Source organism: Heterodontus francisci, chromosome 40 (genome assembly GCF_036365525.1).
Source record: "Heterodontus francisci isolate sHetFra1 chromosome 40, sHetFra1.hap1, whole genome shotgun sequence".
Taxonomy (NCBI): domain Eukaryota; kingdom Metazoa; phylum Chordata; class Chondrichthyes; order Heterodontiformes; family Heterodontidae; genus Heterodontus; species Heterodontus francisci.
In genome coordinates, this window is record NC_090410.1 from 17,154,575 (window position 1) to 17,167,767 (window position 13,193).

At 45.1% G+C, this 13,193-nt stretch overlaps 1 pseudogene; it reads left to right on the plus strand.

Moving 5' to 3' along the window:
• The first annotated feature begins 47 nt into the window (after positions 1 to 47).
• LOC137353120 (olfactomedin-4-like) lies at positions 48 to 11,683 on the plus strand (annotated as a pseudogene).
• Positions 11,684 to 13,193: the final 1,510 nt, after the last annotated feature.

Sequence of the window (13,193 nt, forward strand, 5' to 3'; positions counted from 1 at the left end):
CCTCTGAAACCCCTCCTCATACAACTTAACAGGAGCTCAGAAGCAGAATGAAGATGCTGTTCTTTCTGTTCATTACAGCTACTGTCCCGCCTTCTCTAAGTTTACTGGTAATTTTAGCTGAACTTAAAATAATTTCAGGATATGTATTCAGCATTGCTGTTTTGGCTTTTTATGTGCTTGCATTAGTTTGTGTCCGCTGTGGCTCAGTGGGTAGCAGTCTCACCTCTGAGACAGAAAGTTGTGGGGTTTCAAGTCTCAATCCAGAGGCTTGAGTGTGTAACCTAGGCTGCCACTTCTGTGCAGTACTGACGGAGTGCTGCACTGTTGGAGGTGCTGTCCTTTGGGCTAAATGTTAAACCAAGGCCCTGTCTTCCCTCCCAGGTGAATATAACAGATCCCATGACACTATTTTGAAGAAATACAGCTTGAGTTCTCTGCCTGGTGTCCTGGCCAATATCATAAAACAGATGATCTGGTCATTTATCTCATTGATGTGTGTGGGATCTTGCTGTGCACAAAATGGGATGATTTGTTTTGTATATTACAGCACTGACAACAAAATGTACTTAATTGGCTGTAAAGTGCTTTGGGATGTCCTGAGGCTGTGAAAGTTGCTGTACAAATGCAAGTATTCTTGTCCTTTCCTGGCGTGTTTCTCATTAATGTTCCAGTTTATATATCATTGTGGGCCACATGACAAGGAAACCTCGCAAGACGCTAACACTGAACTGAGCCGAGCTCCTCTCTGGTGTAATGTGTGAGTCAGAAAGCTTTAGTGTTTGATGGACTGGAGACACTCCTTTGATGCTCACGCTCAGGTTCTGTGTGTGGGACACCTTTTGTGTTCCTTACCCTCTATCTGACTGCGACCTGGCAGTGCTCAATGCTGACAATGAGTGGGAATGGGAGGATGCTGCTTTTCCAGCACTAACATCCCTCTCTTTGGTGCACTCAATAAAACGGTGTCTGGGCCAATTTTAAAGTTGCCGGCCTCGTTGGCTGACTCACCCAGCAGGTACATTTATTAAAAATAAAGAACTGTATTCACTCAGAGCTAGTTACTGTGTATCATGTTCGTACTAATGTGCTTCAGGAAGACTTGGATCAATGTGTCTTCTATCAAACTCTTAATTATATCAAATTGCTCCCACAGTCTGGGGCTATTCGGTAAGCAGCAGTGTGAGGTATTCAGGAAGCTTCTCTCCAGACACAACTGAGGTTATAAATACAGAATCTATAATTGAGTGGATGAAGAGAGGTACTAAGTGAGCTTATTCCTCCAGTTCAACACATGTAGATCAGAGGTAGGTCTATAATCTGGAGCTCTGACCCTCTGCCACGTGCTCACATCCAGTAACGCTCTACCGTAGCAACAGAGCCTCATGAAATGGTCATTAATATCAACATTTCACACAGTGACAATGAACTGTTAGAGAGAACACTAGCTATGATCTGTCAGCATTGCAGAATCAGTAGATCGATGTCATTTTGCTATGACGTTTTACATAAGAGTGAAGTGTTTAAAATAATGAAGGGTTATTACGGAGAAACTGTTCCCACTGCCAGGAGGCTCAGTAAGTAGAGGACACAGATTTAAGGGAAGTCGTTAAAGAACCAGAGGGGAAATGAGAAGAATTTTATTTTATACAGCGCGTTGTTATGATCTGGAATACACTGCCTGAAAGCAGGGTGGAAGCAGATTTAATAGTAACTTTCAAATGGGAATTGGAAAAATAATTGAAAAGGAAAAATCACAGGGCTATAAGGAAAGAGCAGATGAATGAAACTAACTGCATAGCTCTTTCGAAGGGTGTGCATCGTCTCCCTCTGTGGTGTATGATTTGATGATTCTATGAAAATCATGATAACACGGGCTGTGGAAACATGAGAGGCTCATTTCATAATAGGTGAGGGCGGAAAGCTGGCAGTAATGGATTACCTGCCCGGAGTAAAATGGAAAGGCAAATTGGGCAGGGCATTTAACTGGCTAAGTATTTAATGGCTGAGGCACATAATGGGTGTGGTCTATAAAGGGCAGAGTGTATAATGGGCAGGGCATATAATGGGAAGCCAACCTGTTACTGGCAGATTTCTTTTCTTTTATTCATTCATGAGATGTGGGCATCACTGGCCAGGCCAGCATTTATTACCCATCCCTAATTGCCCTTGAGAAGGCGATGGTGAGCTACCTTCTTGAACCACTGCAGTCCATTTGGGGTAGGTATCATTTCTGCCCTCATCAAAAGTCAATCAAGCAGTGTTTCCAGTTTGGGGGAGGGGTGAAGCAGTGTTATCAGCTCGGGGGACAGGGGTGAGGCAGTGTTATCAGCTCGGGGGACAGGGGTGAGGCAGTGTTATCAGCTCGGGGGAGGGGTGAGGCAGTGTTACCAGTTCGGGAGAGAGGGATGAGGCAGTGTTATCAGCTCGGGGGAGGGGCAAGGCAGTGTTATCAGCTCGGGGGAGAGGGGTGAGACAGTGTTATCAGTTCGGGGGAGAGGGGTGAGGCAGTGTTATCAGCTCGGGGGAGAGGGGTGAGGCAGTGTTATCAGCTCGGGGGAGAGGGGTGAGGCAGTATTATCAGCTCGGGGGAGAGGGGTGAGGCAGTGTTATCAGCTCGGGTGGGAGGGGTGAGGCAGTGTTATCAGCTCGGGTGGGAGGGGTGAGGCAGTGTTATCAGTTCGGGGGAGAGGGGTGAGGCAGTGTTATCAGCTCGGGGGACAGGGGTGAGGCAGTGTTATCAGCTCGGGGGACAGGGGTGAGGCAGTGTTATCAGCTCGGGTGGGAGGGGTGACGCAGTGTTATCAGCTCGGGGGAGAGGGGTGAGGCAGTGTTATCAGCTCGGGTGGGAGGGGTGACGCAGTGTTATCAGCTCAGGTGGGAGGGGTGAGGCAGTGTTATCAGCTCGGGGGAGAGGGGTGAGGCAGTGTTATCAGTTCGGGGGAGAGGGGTGAGGCAGTGTTATCAGCTCGGGGGAGAGGGGTGAGGCAGTGTTATCAGCTCGGGGGAGAGGGGTGAGGCAGTGTTATCAGCTCGGGTGGGAGGGGTGAGGCAGTGTTATCAGCTCGGGTGGGAGGGGTGAGGCAGTGTTATCAGTTCGGGGGAGAGGGGTGAGGCAGTGTTATCAGCTCGGGGGACAGGGGTGAGGCAGTGTTATCAGCTCGGGGGACAGGGGTGAGGCAGTGTTATCAGCTCGGGTGGGAGGGGTGAGGCAGTGTTATCAGCTCGGGGGAGAGGGGTGAGGCAGTGTTATCAGCTCGGGGGAGAGGGGTGACGCAGTGTTATCAGCTCGGGGGAGAGGGGGGACGCAGTGTTATCAGCTCGGGTGGGAGGGGTGAGGCAGTGTTATCAGCTCGGGGGAGAGGGGTGAGGCAGTGTTATCAGTTCGGGGGAGAGGGGTAAGGCAGTGTTATCAGTTCGGGGGAGAGGGGTGAGGCAGTGTTATCAGCTCGGGTGGGAGGGGTGAGGCAGTGTTATCAGTTCGGGGGAGAGGGGTGAGGCAGTGTTATCAGCTCGGGGGACAGGGGTGAGGCAGTGTTATCAGCTCGGGGGACAGGGGTGAGGCAGTGTTATCAGCTCGGGTGGGAGGGGTGAGGCAGTGTTATCAGCTCGGGGGAGAGGGGTGAGGCAGTGTTATCAGCTCGGGGGAGAGGGGTGAGGCAGTGTTATCAGCTCGGGGGAGAGGGGTGACGCAGTGTTATCAGCTCGGGTGGGAGGGGTGAGGCAGTGTTATCAGCTCGGGGGAGAGGGGTGAGGCAGTGTTATCAGCTCGGGGGTGAGGGGTGAGGCAGTGTTATCAGCTCGGGGGAGAGGGGTGAGGCAGTGTTATCAGCTCGGGGGAGAGGGGTGAGGCAGTGTTATCAGCTCGGGGGAGAGCGGTGAGGCAGTGTTATCAGCTCGGGGGAGAGGGGTGAGGCAGTGTTATCAGCTCGGGGGAGAGGGGTGAGGCAGTGTTATCAGCTCGGGGGAGAGGGGTGAGGCAGTGTTATCAGCTCGGGGGAGAGGGGTGAGGCAGTGTTATCAGCTCGGGGGAGAGGGGTGAGGCAGTGTTATCAGCTCACACAAGTGTTGAATTTGCATTAATTATGATTTCTTGGGCTATAGTTTGGTGACCATGCCAATGGGAGAATCAACAGCGACGGAGTCTGTGTCTGTTCCATGATTTTGCTTGATACCTTGTTCCCTGTGGAAAAAGTGGAATATTTGGAAGCAACATCACAGGAGCTCGGTATCAGTGTACAACGTGAAATCAGCAAGGTATGGATATTACTAGCAAACTCCATCCTCTTTCAGACTCCGCATTAACAAATTAATTATTATATTCAAATGCCCGAGAACCAGAGTGAAACTAATGGCGAGACAATACTGCTGGGCACTACCAGCCCATGATATCAATGGAGTGAAACTGATGGATGATTTATTGAGGGCAGAAACTGAGATGATGGAATGTTTAACAATTAGGGCTATTGATGCGTGACATGAATGGGGTATTTATCAAAGGGATATTCATTAGTGATAAAAATGAGTTATTTATCAATTGGGAATGAGTGATATGGATGAAAGAAAGAAAGACTTGTATTATATCGCACCTTTTATAACTACAGGACATCCAAAAGGCCTTCACAGCCAACTAAATACTTTTGAAGTGTATACATTGTTATAATGTAGGAAACACAGAAACAAGTTTCCACAAAGAATAATGTAACAATGACCATGTTTTTGTGATGTTGATTAAGGGGTAGATATTGACTTGGACACTAGGGAAAACTCCCCTGCTCTTCTTCAATATAGTGCCATAGGGTCTTTTATGGGCACTAGACAGGGAATTGGTTTCATACCCCATCTGAAAGATGGCACTGCAGTACAGCATGCTCTCAGTATTGCACGGGAGTGTCAGCCTTGAATTGTATGCACAAGTTCTGGAATGGGACTTGAAACCACTACCTTCTGTTTCAGAGGTGAGAGTGCTATCAACTGAGCGATGGCTGACACATGTTTCTCAATGAGGAATATTGATGGATGATGACGATGGGGTATTTATCAATGGAGCTACTGATACATGTTAGCATTCAACTGTTAGTCAACCTCCTTCCTTCTATGGTTCAAAATAACACATTTGAATAGGCACAAGACGATCGGTGGTGGAGTATAGGGAACAGACTTTATTGATACCTAATACACATGATCAGTCCAACTAGACAGTTATTGGCTTTCAGTTTCTTTTACTATCTTTCTAGTCCCCTTAAAAGCTGTTGAAAGCCATACACCTTTATACACCATATTTTGCCTACATCAGAGGTCTATATCACAGATAAGACCCCCTGACTCCCTTGAGAACAGTCTATTCATAGAAACTGATGTAGTTGTTTACTCCAAAGCCACTTCCCTTAAACAAGATTCCCTGACTTAATTGTTTGTTGAAAATCTTGAAGAATAGACTTTGTTAACCGTTATCTTTCTATCGTATAGTTAGTGTTTCTCTCTACCTGTGTTTATTACCCAAGCCTCTTAAGTTATACCTCAATCTCTCATGGCTGATATCATTACTGTCCCTATGACTCTAAGCCCCTGCACAAGCATTTCGTGTATATAACACTCAGGGACTAAAAGCAAAAGACAAGACAGTTTTCTTCTCATAACACCTCAAGGGTATCCTGTTTATCTTGAAAAGTCAGTTTCTCTATGATATAAGGAAGTTTTATTATTAAGCCTTAACTTTCCAAGATGTCCAACATATAACCCTCCAGAATGCCCAACAATATCTATATCTTTGGCCTCCTTGTCTCGAGACATGGAGCACCTGGAGGTGGTCAATGGTTTGTGAAGCAGTGCCTGGAGTGGCTATAAAGGTCAATTCTAGAGTGACAGGCTCTTCCACAGGTGCTGCAGATAAAATTGGTTGTCGGGGCTGTTACACAGTTGGCTCTCCCCTTGCGCTTCTGTCTTTTTTCCTGCCAACTGCTAAGTCTCTTCGACTCGCCACGCTTTAGCCCCGCCTTTATGGCTGCCCGCCAGCTCTGGCGATCGTTGGCAACTGACTCCCACGACTTGTGATCAATGTCACAGGACTTCATGTCGCGTTTGCAGACGTCTTTAAAGCGGAGACAAGGACGGCCAGTGGGTCTGATACCAGTGACGAGCTCGCTGTACAAAGTGTCTTTGGGGATCCTGCCATCTTCCATGCGGCTCACATGGCCAAGCCATCTCAGGCGCCGCTGGCTTAGTATGGTGTATATGCTGGGGATGTTGGCCGCCTCCAGGACTTCTGTGTTGGAGACATGGTCCTGCCACCTGATGCCAAGGATTCTCCGGAGGCAGCGAAGATGGAATGAATTGAGACGTCACTCTTGGCTGACGTATGTTGTCCAGGCCAACACCATATCAAAGAGGATTAATATTCGTTAAACTCATACTCCTAAAATCATGGTTTAAAAATATAATAATTAAAAAGGAATTTAATTATTGGAACAGGAAAATTTCAACTTCACATTTTCACAGAATATTCCTCAGTATGCTTTTAGGCATTGAATGCCTGTTGAAAAAAATTACCAAGAGAAATTTCTAGACTTAGTTCTTATCTGCAGTGGGTGAGAAAAACAGTATTTATATTTATTTAAGTTTTGTTAAACATGAGAAACCATGTGGGCGATGCACTACTATAGCATTACTCATCACATCAAACCAGAGTTGACAACTCTGAGTGCAGTGAGGTGGAAATGGTTCAGTGACTGTGGAGGTGTCTGTAACTGTGTGTTTGCTGTGATGCTCCATTCAGGTGCAGCAATATACGAGGACTCTGTCTGTGCACACAGCGAAGCTGGTGAATCTGACACGGCGTGTGGAGAGGATGGAGACCGGAGGCTCCTACACCCAGCTCGACTTTGAACTGCTGAAACTGGAGATCCGAGAGCTGGTGGCACTGACCAATCAGCTGAAAGTCTCACTCAATGGAAGCAACAGCATCATCGATCAGCTTTACAGTGAGGTCAGGAAGAGACATCAGTCATATAAAACACCCAAATCATTCAATTTATTGTATTTTTTTTTCTCTCCTATATTGGAGAGTATTTTACATATTTTGTTTAAACCTCAGCCACAGATGAATAACTAGGGGAACAGACTGTAGAGAGTTACTGTCCTGATGGCAGGGAGTTATTAGCCACAACACTAACTTTCTTTCATGAAGCACCTTTAAGGTAGTAAAACATCTCGAAGTGTTTCATAGGACTGATATCAAACATAATTTAATAGTGAGCCACATAAGGCAAAGGGGTAGGTTTTATGCAGTGGCTTAAAGGAGGAGAGAGAAAGAGAGAAACAGAGAGACAAAGAGATGGAAAGGTTTAGGAAGGGAATTCCAGAGCTTAGGTCTGTCAATCATGGAGGGAGGAGATGCACAAGAGACCAGAATTAAAGGAGCGCAGAAACATATTGGTAGTATCCAATAAAGGTACAATATTAGTTACAGGTATGATGGCCCTCGCTGTGCTGGGATTCCTATATTCTGTAATGCAGACACCTGCACCAATTATATAATTGTAACTGTGTATTTTAATTCAGTTCCTCACACTGTTGGGATCAGTAACTCCAGCCAGCTAGTTTCTTAGGAACTTCAGTCAATGTCATCAGTAACCCTTCTTAACCTGCAATACTCACTGATACAACTGAACAACCAAAGAAATGTTAGTCAATTATCCTCAATGGATTAATTTTTCAAATATTTAGACTTCCTCTTTGCTTGAGGTCTTGGTCAGAAGTTCTGAATTTAACTGAGGTCCTGATGGTGAGAGATTCTCTCTAGTTGGGTTTATGATGGTGAGAGACTGGCTCTTTTATTGGGATCCTTATGGATCCTGACCTCTTCCCAGTTTTTACTCGAGTTGATCTCACTGTCCTCCTCCGATACCCCTTCTCTGTTGTCCGTCTCTGTGTGACTGCCATGATTTGGTTCCATGCTTCCCTCTCCAGCTGTAACCAGGGCAGTTCCAGTAGCTTATTTCCCATTCCCACATCCTATCTTTGAGAGTTCCCCAAGGATCAATCCTTGCCACCCCCCCCCCCCCACCCCCCTACACTTCCTTTTCTTCTGCATACTCCCCATTAACAATATCATCCATAGAACATGGCTCAGGTAACAGCTAACCCATGTCCACTAATAACCAGATCAACGTCTCCACCATCTCTCTCGATTCTTCTGACATCCCCACTGTCACACTCCAGGTCTGATACCCAGTCATGGATGAAACTTAACTTCCTTCAGTTAAACATTGGGAAGACTGAAGTCATCATCTTCAACTCCCACCTGACATCAGATTCCTCACTGAAAGAATCAACCTCTGCAGCCGTGGCAAAAGAAACAGAGGAGGAGCTGAGGAGAGATTTTTACGCAGTGAATTATTGTGATCTGGAATGCATTGCATGAAAGGACAGTGGGAGCAGATTCAATAGTACAAAGGGAAATTGGATTTATACTTGAAACAATATGATTTGCAGGGCTATGGGGAAAAGCAGTGCAGTTGAACTAGTTGGAAAGCTCTTTCAAAGTGCCAGTACAGAAGCGATTGGCTGAATGGCCTCCTTTTGTGTGGGACGGATCAAGGATTGCATGATTCTCTCAGGCCCTGCCAGACTGTTGGCAGCCTCAGCATCTTGTTCGCTCCTGAGACAGGTTTCCATCCCTACAATCGTCTACATCACAAAGACTGCTAATTTCAAACATCACCCCTTTCCACCCCTTCCTCCGCTCAACTGCTGTTGAAACTCTCATTCATGACTTTGTCACCTCTGTTCCATTTCTTCCTTTGTTCAACCTCCTCGCTCCACAAGCTCCGACTCTTTGAAAACTTGGCTACTTGCATCCTATCCTGCACAAAATCCCATTCACTCGTCATCTCCTGTGCTGGCTGACCTGCACTGGCTCTTCATTTTATCTCTCAGTCCCTCTATGGCCCTGCCCTGCACTGCCGTATCTCCCTAACTTCCTCCAGCCCTGCAACTCACCCCGAGCTCTCTGTGATTCCAGCAGCTTGAGTATCCCCACTCTCCATGCTATTCTTTCAGTCACCTCAGTTCTACCCTCTGGACTTCCTCAAACTCCTCTACCTCTTTATATCTCTCTCCTCCTTCAAGTTCCTCCTTGGGAACAATCTTTTCATCTAAGATTAAGGGGTTATCCAACTGATGTGCTTAAGATGATTAAATGTTGATAAGCTAGATAGATTGAAATAATGGTAGGGTAAGTCCAGAACAAAGCAGCTTAACCTTAAAATTAGAACTAGGCCATTCAGGGGTGATATCGGGGAGCACTTCACATAAAGGGCAGTGGAAATGTGGATCCCTCTCTCTCAAAAAGCTGTTGGGGTGGTGGTAGGGTGGTCAACTGAAAATTTCAAAACTGAGATTTTTGTTCGTTAAAGGTATTAAGGTTTACAGAGCCAAGCGACTAGGTGGAATTAAGATCCATATCAGCTATGGTCCTATTGAATGATGGAACATGCTCGAGGGAGTGAATGGCCTACCTCTATGATTGCAACTGTTGCTCTCTTTAACTGCCTCGTATGTTTCTGATTACGAGCATGTCACATGCTGTCAGCCAGCTGGAGTCACTCAATAAACACAATGTGCTGAAAATCCTCAGATAAATTGGGTTGCTGAGGAAATGGCTGTGGGACTGTGAGGAGAATCAAGTTGCACCAACTCTTGCCCTCATTGACTACGGTGAGTTCTTAATCAAGGTTAATAGAGACTGGGTAAAACCAGAGTGCCAGATAAAGAGGAAGGGAAGACATTAGCTCTGGATCGCTAATCTACTAATAAGCATACAATGTAATGACATCGTTAGAGTCACATTATACATCATTGCTTTCAAAATATGGCATTGTCTCATTTCCCTATAACATCACTATGAGCAATGCCACTGGATATCTGCTAATCCATTTAAAAGGTACATTGTTTCCTTAGGATTTCTCCTTATCATTTATAATAAACATTTTAAACCATCTATATAATTAAATCTTTTATTTATGACATATCTGAAAGCTCCCGACCAGCTTTGTGTTAATCTTCAAATATGTAAATCAGGGTCTGATGACATAATTGAGCCCCAACTGCAATTTTAACTCAGGCCCTTGTGGCTTTCCTGCCAGGCTGAAGAGAAGGTGGAAGGGTTAGGTCTCAGCTGCTCCCTTTCTTCCCACCAGTCTTTCCCAAATCCCCATCCATTTCTGCAACACTGGGTGAGTTTCCACCTTATCACCCACCTCCTGAAGTTAAAATCAGGCCTGTCAAGTACAGTGTTCAGGTGATGCAGAATTAGAGGGCTGAGGAAGAATTGGACTAATGTGCTCAGGTATAATTCCATGCCTAATTTAAAGCCACACTTTCTGCCTATTTTAATAATAATAATATTTTGATTTTTAGATTATTATTTATAATTAGTTAGCAAAACTTGCAGGAATTTGGGAAGCTGAGAAATAGGGTTGATTGGAGTATAGGATTTTCTTTGCAATACAGGTAGAGATGCTGGGACATGCAGATTGGAGATGTTCCAGCACCACCATGCGGTAGGAGGGTATAATTACAGCATGACAGTTTACATAGGCAGTTTCCACTATAAAGGAGACAGGAATTTATAATGGTTTACATGAAGGTGTGAGAATATTTGACAATCTAATGTGGGTGCCGATGTAATATTTTCAATGTAGTTTAGACATTGTAGTATACCTGAGATATACTATAACAGCACAGGTATATTTTAGGCCAATAGCGCATTACCTGCATTCAAAGCGTAAATTTGAAAAATGTGAATGCCCAAAGCTGAACTAGATCTTACTTTTTTTTTGAACAGGGAACTGTGACCATAGTGGCCTTCTTAAAATAAGAAAGCCCATTATAACACAATTGAACTGGAGAGGAATTAGTTATAAATCTGGAGGATGGGGCAAAGACCCAGCTCCACTCTCCAGTAAAAAGATGGTGTATTGGGTGTCACCACTCAATGATGAACAAAGACCCATTAACTTCAGACTCTTTCCTTCACACAATGATTTACTGCTCTACAAGAATCCAACAGAGAAAACGCTTGTGATTTCAGGATGCTATCCAGACTACAGAAACACAGCACAGGGAAGTGGAATGGTTTTGTACAAAAACTTCTTGTATGACAACTGTTATAATTCTAGGGACATGTGCAGGGTTAATACAGACACGGGTGCTGTCGAGAGGCAGACTGTTGCAGATACAGCTTACAATAACAGGTTTTCTTATGCGGGCATCACATACCAGGACATGGACTTTTCTGTCGATGAAACTGGCCTGTGGGTCATTTACTCCACTGAAGCAAATGGTGGAAATATTCTTATTAGTAAAATTAACGTGACCTCCTTCACTGTGGAAAAGACATGGGTCACCAGCCTGTATAAACCTGGTGTGACCAATGCCTTCATAATATGTGGGGTGTTGTACGCAATTAGACCCGTGAGCACACGGACTGAGGAGATTTTCTATACATTTGATACCAGAACTGGTGAGGAAGGTAGGGCTGGCATAACAATGGATAAAGTGATGGAGACACTGCAATTTTAATTACAATCCATCCTATCACAAACTCTATGTGTACAATGATGGCTACCAGGTGACTTATGATGTGATATTTAAACCTGATGAACAACCATCGAACGGACGTTAATATGAAAACATCAATTTTAACAATTAGCAAATTCAATAGAATCATAGAAATTTATGGCACAGGAGGCCATTTGGCCCATCTAGTCTGCGGCTGCCAAAAAAGAGCGATCCAGCCTAATTCCACCTTCCAGCTCTTGGTCTGTATCCTTATGGGTTACGGCACTTCAAGGGCATATTCAAGTGCTTTTTAAATGCACCGAGGGTTTCTGCCTCTACCACCCTTTCGGGCACTGAGTTCCAGACCCCCACCATCCTCTGAATAAAAACATTTCTCCTCAACTCCTCATTAAACCTTTTGCCGATTATGTTAACTCAATGCTGTGTGGTTGACATCTGCTAAGGGAAAAACGTCCTTCCAAACCACTATAGCTAGGTCCCTCATAATTTTACACACCTCAATCAAATCTTCCCTCAGCCTCCTCTGTTCCAAAGAAAACAACCTCAGCCTATCCAATATTTCCTCATCGCTAGTGGTCAACTGGGCTTGGGAATCTGGGTCCAAATTGGAACTCCTGTACCTGAATCTCAGGTTAGATATAGACTACTTGTTACACATCTCTTACCACCGCAGCTTAACCTGCAGCACCATAGATCCTGAAACTAAATTTACCCAAACCAGCTAGCAGTTGTCATCCAAGCTCTGATTAATTCTATCTGAAGGTGTCCACGGTGCCAGTGTAACCAAACAGTTCAAACAGTTCAAACCTAATTACAATTGCCAAAGTAGGCGTTGGAAGGTCACTCAGTGTTAAAGTTGGTGGGCGGTGTCTGTACTGAAGTTGAGGCCGCAATGGACAGCTTTGGAAAATGAGCTAAGCCTGGAATGGGTACAGTTCTAATCTGCAATATAGCTGTTGGAATGATTATACAAATGGGCGGCACAGTGGCGCAGTGGTTAGCACTGCAGCCTCACAGCTCTAGTGACCCGGGTTCAATTCTGGGTACTGCCTGTGTGGAGTTTGCAAGTTCTCCCTGTGTCTGTGTGGGTTTTCTCCAGGTGCTCCGGTTTCCTCACACAGCCAAAAGACTTGCAGGTTGGTAGGTAAATTGGCCATTATAAATTGCCACTAGTATAGGTAGGTGGTAGGGAAATATAGGGACAGGTGGGGATGTGGTAGCAATATGGAATTAGTGTAGGATTAGTATAAATGGGTGGTTGATGGTCGGCACAGACTCGGTGGGCCGAAGGGCCTGTTTCAGTGCTGTATCTCTAAATAAATAAAATAAATAAATGAAGTAAGTGGCAGACGATCTATGTGTTAAGATGTATTTCGACTGAGCTCTCATTTCACCAACGCTGTCAACTATTAAACAAGTGATACAGTGAATATGAAGAGGTTTTCTTCCAGGTAACATTCTGACTGAGAGAGTAACTCTGGATGTGATGGTGCATTAAATATCTGAACACTTGTCCAGCAGGATGGGCAGAGTGTAAATGTAGAACACAGGGACAAAGTGTTTTTGGAAGAAGACTCATTCCCCTGTGTTATATTCATTTTCTGTCTCTGTCA